General features: G+C 32.8%; 1 non-coding gene across 1 annotated transcript; it reads left to right on the forward strand.

Annotated features, from left to right (window-relative positions):
* Nucleotides 1-6,405: 6,405 nt before the first annotated feature.
* Nucleotides 6,406-6,509, forward strand: LOC149249060 (U6 spliceosomal RNA). The gene has a single exon (XR_016267591.1). It is a non-coding gene; the product is annotated as a U6 spliceosomal RNA (small nuclear RNA).
* The last annotated feature ends 5,572 nt before the right edge of the window (nt 6,510-12,081 follow it).

A 12,081-nucleotide genomic window follows, 5' to 3' on the forward strand; every position in this document is an offset into this window, starting at 1 on the left:
TTTGTGTGATACAAACTCCCATATTCACTTTATCTTACACCTCTCCTATTTTATAAAATTGTAATTAAAATTAAAAATATATATATATATATATATATATATATATATATATATATATATATATATAAAATAGGAATATATATTATAATTAGTTTGGTTCAAAATGTTTTGAACTTTAATTAATTTGCATTTTTTAGAAACAATTTCCAAAGTTTATTAAAGTTTTCGTAAAATTAAATATTAAACTTTTTTTTTAAATTTAAGAATTATTTTTTGAATTTTCAAATTTGAATTTCTAATTGATAGGTGACTAATTTTATCTGGTCTAAAATGAAATGAAAAATTGTTAAAAAAAACCTTTAATTGCCAAGTGTCCTAATAAACTAATTTTTCCATATTTAATAATTTCTTTTCAAAAAAAATAGCTTCATTATGTTTCAGGTGTTTACTAACTATGAAAACTGGTCTATTTAAAAAACAAAAGCATCAAACCTACATATTACATTGATGTTTTCCTTTGTTTATTTTTATTATTGAATGGACTTGGTTCAATCATTTTCCTCAATAAACCTTAACTATATTATTATGTTTACAATTCAATTTTAAATCATTATGCAAATATAAGATACACACTTTAAACCAGCACTACAATAAAATACAATTTTCTCTTTTTATGTTTGTAATTTTAATCAGAATTTGAAAATATAAGATAAAAAAAGTAAAGTTAGTAATATTTTGCGCTAGCACTTAAGCATTTCTGTAACTAAATTTTTTAATAGTTTAATATACTAGACATTGTAATTTTTCATATAAGCTATTTTATTACCATATCAATTTGATTTTTTCAATGTAGAAATTCTATCATAAATTAGTTATTTACAGTTGAATTAAGATGACAATAAATTTAAAGATAAATAAATATTTTGTTGTCCTAATTATCTTTTTAAAAATTATTTATTTTATTTATATCATATATATACATTATTTAATATAAATATAATATACATTGTAATTTCTCTGCTTTCTTTGGTCCTATAAGCTAAAGATGGAATAAAATGTGCAAAAACACATTTCAATAAACTCTTAAATTTTGTAACAAAAGATGATATTGGGGCTAATGTTTCATCCAAAATTATGTATGCATTTATCTCTATTTTTATCCAAGGTTATCTAGTCCACTAATTATTTCCATTTTAGTCCATTAATTATTTCCTTTATTCCCTTCCTCATATTCTAATGTATTTTATTATTAGAATTATAAAAATTTTTATACATCCAATAATTGTTATTATTATTGCATGAAAGATGAGTACTAAGCAACAACCCTAACCCTATGTATTATACTTGGTTAATTTTATTTTTGATTATAATCAACTTTCTTTCTCTTTTAAATAAATGTTTTGTTTTTTTAAAATATATGTCTTGAACATGGAAGACAATAAAATAATTATGTCACCATTAAACAGGGAAGGAAATACAATAATTCTCTTCTACCAGACTCTTTTTTTTTTACCGACTATACATGGAAAGAAACACAATGATTCTCTTCTACAATCATTTTTTTTCTATGGATAAAAAGCTTAGATTTAGGGTTTAAGACTTGTGATCCAATAAACTCATGGTCAAATGAGATGTAACATTTACTCTTTGGTGGAACATGAAATATCGCTTGGAATAGAAGTCACATTATTAAATATTTCCAATTTCCTTAGTCAAATGAAGTGTAATAATGTCTCCTAAATAGAGGATGGTGCCTTCTTTGTTTTCTTATAAAAATTTTGGAATTATTGAATCTTGCCAACTTCATAATTTTAATAATGTCTCTTATGTAAATGATAGTGCCTTCTTTGTTTTCTTATAAAAATTTTGGAATTATTGAATCTTGCCAACTTCATAATTGTAATAATGTCTCTTATGTAAATGATAGTGCCTTCTTTGTTTTCTTATAAAAAGTGGAATTGATATTTGACAAATAACATTTTGAAAACGTCTTTCTTATAAAGCCTAACATAACTAAAATTGTTCCCTTTATGTAAGAAGTTATGCTTCTAAACTTACCTTAATATAGATCAAGATATTTGGATGTTATGCTTCTAAACTTACTTTAATATAGATCAAGATATTTGTATGTTCCATTATTACGCAGTCTCCTTTTAGTTTTGTGACCCATGTTTGCAATTGTATTTTTTTATTTTATTTCTTCTTTCACTGGAGTAACGCTGTCTTCTTCTTTCACACCAAAGATTATAACATTAAAAAAATTTGCCATGCTTATGATAAAAGTATAAAATTGTTTTATTAAATGGATAAATATCAAATTAATATTTATTTAATTTTCTATTTCTTTTCCAAATTTAACTTGTCATTTTTTTTACTTTCTATTTTTAAAGTTTATTCTTTCCATCTCTTTTACCCTTTTATATCAATTTTAATATATATGGATGGGACCGTCCTCAGTGTAATCCATATATAACAATCTTTAGGTATGGATGACCTCACAAAACACACGCACCTGGTACAAACTGTTGTATTAATTATTCCGACTTATTACTAGTGAGATTTCCTGCTCTACTTGCATATCAGATTAGTAGCAGAGTCAGAATAGCTAGAAAAAGTTGGACTAGGTTGATTCAATTATCAAAACAGCAAAAGATGGAACGAATCAAGGATTTATAAACCTGTCACTGTTAAAGAAAAGGACTACCAAAAAAATCCACCACCCTGTGCAGTTTGAACAGCCACAGTAGCAGCCAATGGAATAGGGAGTAGCCGCCAGAATATTGGCAATCACACACAGCTGCCGCTATTGCGAGCCGCCCCCATACCCTAGTCTGCGTCCATTGAGGCACAATCTGAGTCGTTGTAGCCGAGATGGACGTAAATAGGCTTCTCTGAAGGCTTTAGAAGGGGGATGAAATGCATTTAATACAAAGGCACAAGGATTGACGGGAACACTTTAAAGAGAATTTGTGGGTAAGGATTAAATGCAGCCAGGGATTCTCGGTTCCAGGTTATGGTTATGCATGTAAGGGATTCTCGGTTACATGTTATTGTTTGTCATGCCCTTTTAATAATTTAAATGTACGTGATTTGTTTATGCTTTTGCTTTTTTAAACAAGGGAACACTTTAAAGAGAATTTGTGGGTAAGGATTAAACGCAGCCAGGGATTCTCGGTTCCATGTTATGGTTATGCATGTAAGGGATTCTCGGTTACATGTTATTGTCATGCCCTTTTAATAATTTAAATGTACGTGATTTCTTTATGCTTTTGCTTTTTTAAACAAGGGAACACTTTAAAGAGAATTTGTGGGTAAGGATTAAACGCAGCCAGGGATTCTCGGTTCCATGTTATGGTTATGCATGTAAGGGATTCTCGGTTACATGTTATTGTCATGCCCTTTTAATAATTTAAATGTACGTGATTTCTTTATGCTTTTGCTTTTTTAAACAAGGGAAGAGTGATTAGAAAGTAGAGTGGAGAATTTAAAAAAATACTTGTACTTTTACTTCTTGCAGCTTGAAGGAATTTTCGATGTTGGATTATTTTTACATGATTATTTTAAGTGCATTAATAATTATTAAAGAAAAAATAATAATTGAAAAAAAAAATTGAAAGGGTTTTGGTTTATTTTCATTTTAATTAAGAAAGGGATTTTTATGGCTTGCAGTTTCATATTGATATAATTGTAGTTTTTGTTTTTTTCTAAAAAGTACTCGTGTAGTTTTATGGTTTGGAGTTTTATATTCACATAATTATAGTTTTTATGGCTTGCAGTTTCATATTGATATAATTGTAGTTTTTGTTTTTTTCTAAAAAGTACTCGTGTAGTTTTATGGTTTGGAGTTTTATATTCACATAATTGTAGTTTTTTTTTTTTTTTTTTTTTGAGTAATTATGGATATTTTTAGTAGTCTTCTACAATTTTTTATTTTTTGTCCTTAAGAATTATGAGTTTTGGGCCATTAAGATTTGAATCAGATTATAAATAGACGAATTATGAAATATCTTTTGCATAGATTTGAACAACCTCCAAGTCCCGTGACACAAGATCAAAGGGATCAAATTATAGATAATATGAATGATGATGTTGTAATATTGTTTCGTATTCTACTGGACTTGGATGATAACATTCTTTCCAAGGTTGCAATAACAACCACATTTGAAAGAAGCTTCAAATATTTTGGAGACAACATACACTTAAAGGGGGAGAAACATTGATGGATAGAGCATTTCAGTTGTTAATGAAACTCCCATTATAATAAGAGAAACAAAAGATTTTGATATTGTAGGAATATTAGGAAACATTGTGGAAAATCTTGCCAAATAAGAAGAAGATAATAAAGAAAAAGAGACAACAAGTGTTTTGAACACTTAAAGGTTTACAGTAATTGGAAAAGGAAAAAATGATTTTATACAAGATCGAGAATGTGAACACTGTACAAAAAGTGAATGCCACTATACAAATACATGTGCCAATGATAAAATTAAAGCCACCTTTGCAGCAACAATAGGTGAGATGAACCTATTAGTGAGTGTTTAAGTTCATTATGAATTTGTATTAGCATTTCTTGAAGAGTGGCCTGCAAAGCCCAAGGATTATGTAGATGAAGGGAGATATGAAAAAGTTAACATAGCTATATGATGAGACCCAAACCAAGGGTCTATAAATTTTGATCCCTCGGTGGCTTCAACACTAGAAGCCTATAGGTTTTGGGCCCATGAAATATGGCTTTCTCACACTATTTTTGAAGTAAATGAACCTTCACTTCCCCAAAGAGCCCAACAATTCATGACGTGCATGCCATCGTTCTCCTTGCGGCCTCAACCTTTCTCGACTATCCAATATCCTTTAATATGTTGTTTCCTCAAGGTATGAAAAGAAATAAAATCAACACACTCCCTTCCTTAGCTTGACTACACTAGGGCCTGCATGAGGTCACGGGTCAGGATTGTCAGGCTTGTCCTTTTTTTCACAAATCGCACTAATTATTTCGATGCTCGACCAAGCTGACTAGTATTTCCTAAGTCGGGGGTTGGGTTGGTTAGCTCCTTTTCGACATTTACTTTATGTTGTGGCCCAACCATGCAGTCCTGACTCCCTTTATTATTTTGAATAACAAGACCAATTTGCAATGCCATCTTTTGTGCACTTTACCACGCCTTCACACCCCTTCATGCCATGATCTCTAGTTCTTCTCTGTGGCACGTTTTGATAGTGCCTCACTCGACCTTAGTCCCTTCTTCGATCCTACATATAGATGTTCTCACCTTCTTGGCGATGGTTGCTAACAACTGTTGGCAACACTTTAGATCGAACCCCGCCCATTTGGACCACCCTTCTCCACTAATTATGGTCTATGCTAACCATAAAACTCTTAAGGCCCTCACTCAAATACAATGCAATGACCATGATACTAGAGAGGGTTTGTAACTTAAAATAAGCACACACATTTTAACCAACATAGGGGATACTAAAATAAGAAAGAAACAAGATTAAATATTATGGCTGCTTAGGGCCCGGTGCCATTTGGCCTGATATCACATTACACCGGTTGCCTTACTCTGACACTTGCAGGCTTCATAAATAAAATAAACGAAATAGAACATAATGCTAACAAAAACAAAGAATCTCGCCATGTATCCTTGTAGAGGCTACATTTTACATAAGAATCAAAACATATTCACGACGTTTGCCCCCAACTACCACCCCGCTCCAACTAGAGCTTCCAGAGTCAATTTTGGTTATGAGTGGAGTTCATGCCCCTACATCATTATATTAGAGGATGGAACATACAAGATAAAAGCAACCATCAATGTTGTTGAAACCATTCAACAACAAAAAATAAGATATTGTTTGTCATCTTTTTCACGTGAACATAAAAGTTCAATCAACAATGGTTGAGGTACAATTAAATGGAGAAAATGAACCAAATAAAAATACCATTGAAGATGATGCTATGTTGAAGAAAAATAGTAAGGTAAAGCTAAACTACAAAACAAAAAAAGATATATACAAAATATAAAGTTTGGAGAAAAAATTGTATCGCATAGAGTTGAAGAAATTAAAACAAGTCTTCAACTTATGCAAATAATATAAAACCTAAACAAATAGTAGTATTAGTAATTAATAGAAAGAGTGTTAGAATATGTTAATTCAAAATATGAAATAATTTGGAGAAGTTATCAATATTTGTGGAGTTATAGCTCCATTAATACATAGGGCAGCCAACCCTTCAATTTAACAAAATACAGAATCTAGTAAATGACATACACTACCACATACATTAATGAAACTATTACTTTACAAATATTGGTTACCATTTATAAAGTCTAAATTTACAAAATGTTCTCATTCAATTGAATTCAATTTAACAGACTCGTAATGAATTAAATAATCAGATCAATTCAAAGAGGCAACGTACAATAAAATTGGAACGATACAGAGAAGATTAGCATGGCCCCTGCGCAAGGATGACACGGACAAATCGAGAAATGGTCCAAATTTTTTCTCCCCTATTGAGAACCTAGCTATGCTTAGGTTTCTATTGTACAAGCACAAAATCAGTAACATAGACGATCATAGACTTCCTAAGCTAGCTTTAAATTCTAGCCAAAACCACCTAAGGCTCAATCGAGGGTGGCATAAAGACACAAGGGCCTGGTTAAACTATTGGGAGATCAACGAAAATGATGCATTGCAAAACATAAATAACATTAAAGATATTGTTACTTCTAAGTTCAAAGAAAAAATGTGGTGTGAGAAAGACTTAGCGGCTAAAAGAAAATTAAGTTATTATAAGAAAGTCATCAACCCCACCCTAGAAGATCAAAAGTATCTCTCTATTTTAACTAGCTCAAAGAAGAAAATTAATATAGCAAAGATTAGAACGAATTCTCATGAGCTCCATAGTGAAACAGGTCGTTGGGCAGTTCCTAAAACGCCATGGATGGAAAGGATCTGCCATATATGTGAGAATAGGAACATCGATGATGAAAACCACTTCCTCTTAGAGTGCCCCGCATATAACCACATTAGATCTCAGTTTCACAATCTTTGTTACAATACTGACCTTCCTAGCCTTTTACAATGTCAAAATTATAGTGAGCTCCGGAGGCTTCTCTCCAAGCTTTTTGAGCATAGGAATAAAATCTTAAATCAAAATAGATAATTTATTTCTTTAGGTCCGATAAACCATTATTTGGTCTCAACGGACGTTAACCATCATCATCATCATTATATAATATTATATTATTCTGTGCAGTGATTTTACATTAGAGTCTTAGTTTCCTTGTCATCTATCATAAACATCTTTGTGAGCTGTCCAACAATAGACATGTTGGCGTTCGTACATTGTAATGCACGCAGCCCATGAGATTTGAATTTACCCTTTCCAATAATACCCGGTGCTATGTGTGCTATGTATGATTTAACAAACTTCTGACTGGGTAACGCGGACATGCTCCATCGTGGGAGCACTTATGCATATGATCATTATTTTTTTAAAGCGTATCTGCATTGATAAAACGATATTGACGTCCAAGTCGACAGCTTCACGTGGGACTTCTTAAAAATTTTAAAACCATCGCATGAAATAAAACAATTCACATCAAGTTGATTAAAATAAAACAAAATTAGCCTGATGAGTCTCTTCCCAACAACAGTTTGGTACCCGATTGACATTTATAGAATCGATTACTCCCTCAGATGAGCATGGCCTGGTAGAGTCTGGAACGTCTAGATAACTTCGTCAGTAAGGTATTACTTGGCAACCTAAGACAACTGTGCTTTAATTCATGTCCTGAAATAAAACAATTCACATCAAGTTGATTAAAATAAAACAAAGTTAGCGCGCTGAGTCTCTTCCCAACAACAATTTGGTACCCGATTGAGACTTATAGAATAGATTACGCCCTCAGTTAAGTATTGCCTAGTAGACTCTCGAGAGTTTATGCACTAGATAACTTCCTCAGCAGAATATTTCCGAGTAGAGTATTTCCCAGTGGAATCGGGAACATTTCCAGTTTTAGAGTTAGGAACATTTCTTGTTTTATGAATGTGGTTTAATTGTTAGGTGAGAAAATTTGGTCCTCACATATTTTGAGGTCTAATCTTAGACAAAACTATGTATGTTTGAGATCATGGATGTAGTCCACTATTAAATAAAGAAATTTAGTCTCCATAAATATTGTAGTTCAATCCTGGAGAAAACTATATATCTCTGAAAACTAATCCAGACAGCCACTATTTCTTCAGAAACCTTTAGAAAACTCACTCAGGAAGGTATAGCTTGGGATAGGTCTTCAAGTGGCTGAGATCCCACCGCTAAGTGTCCCTTCATGCATTTTCAATCTCACTTCACCCTTTCTGCACCCAAAGGGGGGCCTTTAGCGAGTGAGAAATATATGATAATCATTTGGAAAGACAATATGTTATTCCTGTCAAACGCGGGAACAAAGGATGCACAGAAGAGCAGACTAGCCAATAAATGCTCACATCCAAGCCACAGGAATTCTCATGAACCCTGGAGTGTTGTGCGAAAGCATTCACCTCTGGTCCCAGTTCCTCTGAGCCCTCCCATGGTAGATAGATATGTCTAGGTATGTGACCTGCTGTTAATGATGATAGGTTTTAACGTTTTTTGTTGGAATATTGTGCCAGGGCATCATATAACAAGCCGCCCGAGAACAAAAATGGGGAGCTTGTTGATGATATATTATCCCTATCATGTAAAGGAGGCAAATGACCACCTGGGTCTCTTACTTTTTGTACGAGCTCTATACTCACCATCATTTTTTACGGCAATCCCACGAGGAGGAGTTCTCAGGCGTTGGATTGCAGTTCCGTAAAGAAACTTCTTTGAAGTTTGCTTCATGCTCTTCCTCTGCTGCGAATTAAGCATCTTAATATGTCATGTATGGATGCTTAAGGCACTAGCTGGTGAAAGAGCCTTTTCGGTATGGTGGCGGATGCATCTGGGCAAATCAGTGTTTGGCTATTCACTTGTATTAGTTTAGCTATTTCCATGGTTAGCAGTTAGCACCACTGGCAGATTGATGCAAATCATATATATTTTTATGTAGTTTAGATTGAGCCTATTTCTACCTTTATCATATGCTTAAAAAGTGATATTTCTCCATCGTGTTCAATAACATCAATTTTAATATCCGGAGCCTTTGAATTCTATTTCAAGTGTACTATACACATTGTAATTTTGGAATTTCATCGTCGTATTAGGACCGGTTTAAAACCTTCCTGATATGAATTTGTATTTTAGGTTATGCAACATCTAAAAACCTTTGTTTTCAACAAGTTCCCACACAGAAGTTTCCATTAGTTGTTGGTTGCCGTATTTGTTAAAAATCGAGGTGTATCCGATCCACAATGGATAGTATTAGTATTTACTGTAATCCGCCTGATACGAAGTTTCGGTGATACAAGAGCCAAACAAGTCGAGGGTTTCAATTTGTCAAATATGGAGGAATTTCTGTTAGGCAAGAACCAAAAACATCTAGGACTTCAACTTGCTAAAGAAAAACCAGGGTAATACTGCAGGATCTATGGGTAATGCTAAGCAAAGATTGTTACGAACCACGGTGAATAAGGTGAAGGCGTGAGTAATGTTGAATTTGTAAATGTATCTCAGTTCTAAGATTTCTGCTATAATACAATATTTATTGTAAGAGAATTCTTCAAGATCAGTCGCATATATATATGGGTGAATGTATTTTGAGATTCCTTTTCCCAAATGTTCCTTCACCAAATATTAAATCCCTCCATTTTCTAAGGAGTGAATTCATGGGTCCTGCTATATCCAGGAATATTAAAATCCCTCCCTTGTCTAAGGAGTCAACTCATGGGTCCTGTTATATCTAGGAATATTTATATATTTGTATAGGTAGATCCACCCTCCCTTGTCTAAGGAGTCAATTCATAGGTCCTGCTATATCCAGGAATATTAAAATCCCTCCCTTGTCTAATGAGTGAATTCATGGGTCCTGCTATATCCAGGAATATTAAAATCCCTCCCTTGTCTAAGGAGTCAATTCATGGGTCGTAGATGTATATTTATATAGGTAGATCCACCCTCCCTTGTCGAAGGAGTCAATTCATGGGTCCTGCTATATCTAGGAATATTTGTATAGGTATATCCCTAAAATGTATTTGTATAGATTGATCTACTCAAAAGATCACTTGAAGAGAGCCGACAGAATTTAACCCATAAAGTCACAAAAATGCCTTTAACTAAATGAACAAAAAATGAAGTAACCAGCGACACTAATTCATTGCTTGCTGGTTGATATTGTTTCCTTTAATTTTTATTCTGCTAAAATCCAAAGGTATGCTTCTTGATATTTGCTTCCTTGATAATTTCTCACCAAATTTTAAAGTTATACTTATTTGGATGGTTTATCATCTCCATGGAGTTACCAAAGCTTGTGCTTAACATCACGTAAGACATCTTGTATTTTTAACTTTTCATGGTCAAAACAATTGGATCCTCGCATGCGAAGGGCTCACTTTCTTCCGAGATAGAAAGACGTTGACATTGAAACGAGAGATTAGCAGGAATTGTATAGATGCATCCTTGCTATTATCCAGTAGCATGACTACTAATCTTAATCAATTTATTAATATATTCCATGGGAAAATTAATCCATATTATCAATTCAACATTAAAAGATGATACGGAAAACTTTGAATAAGAAGCTAAATCTATATTTTAAGTTTAAAATGTTTTAGTTTGGTTTTCCTCCCTAATATTCTATCACTTTATAATTTATTCTTAAATATTAACTTAATAACATTTTTATTATTATCCTTATTCACTTTTTACTTAAATATTAAGCTAATAATATTTTTACTATTATCCTTATTCTACTTTACTTTTACTTGATAATAGACATTTGCCTCTGCTTGTACTGTTTTTATGTTAACCCTCACATCCCTTCTCTCTAATAACACCCCAAGGTGGGTTGAGTAGTCGACTCTACATAAACGAGGTGGCTTCCCAAGCCAATTAGGGTACCTCGTGCAAATTCAACAAATACAAACAATACCCTTTCTAAAAACAGCCGATGCTATGTATGATTTAGCGAACCTCTGACTGGGTAACGCGGACGATGGAGCACTTATGCACATAAATATATGATCATTATTTTCTTAAAGCGTATCTGCATTGGTACAACGATATTGACGTCCAAGTCGACAGTTTCATGTGGGACTCACTAAAAAATTCTAAAACCATCGCATGAAATAAAACAATTCAAATCAAGTTGATTAAAATAAAACAAATTTAGTATGATGAGGTCTTCCCAACAACAATTTGGTACCCGATTGGCATTTATAGAATCGATTACTCCCTGAGATAAGCATTGCCGGGTAGAGTCTGGAACGTTTCGATAACTTAGTCAGTAAGGTATTACTTGGCAACCTAATGCTACTGTGCTTTAATTCATGGCCTGAAATAAAACAATTCGCATCAAGTTTATTAAAATAAAAAGAATTAGCATGATGAGTCTCTTCCCAACAACAATTTGTAAAAAGAATTAAAATAAAAAGCATTAGCATGATGAGTCTCTTCCCAACAACAATTTGGTACCCGATTGATACTTATAGAATTGATTACTCCCTCAGTTAAGTATTGCCCAGTAGAGTCTGGCAGGTTTAGATAACTTCGTCAGTAAGGTATTGCTTGGCAACCTACTACTGTGCCTTAATTCATGGTCTGAAATAAAGTAATTCACATAAAATTGATTAAAAAAAAAAAAATAGCATGATGAGTCTCTTCCCAACAACAATTAATTCACATAAAATTGATTAAAATAAAAAAAATAGCATGATGAGTCTCTTCCCAACAACAATTTGGTACTCATTGACACTTATAGAATTGGTTACCTCCTTAGTTAAATATTGCATAGTAGACTTAGATAACTTCGTTAGTAAGGTATTGCTTCCCAACCCACTACTGTGCTTTAATTCATGGTCTGAAATAAAATAATTCACATAAAGTTAATTAAAATAAAACAAAATTAGCATGATGAGTCTCTTCCCAACAACAATTTGGTACCCGATGGACAC

The sequence above is a fragment of the Pinus tabuliformis genome, chromosome 7, assembly GCF_031772625.1.
Source record: "Pinus tabuliformis cultivar Carrire ecotype Pingquan chromosome 7, CPIR1, whole genome shotgun sequence".
NCBI lineage: Eukaryota > Viridiplantae > Streptophyta > Pinopsida > Pinales > Pinaceae > Pinus > Pinus tabuliformis.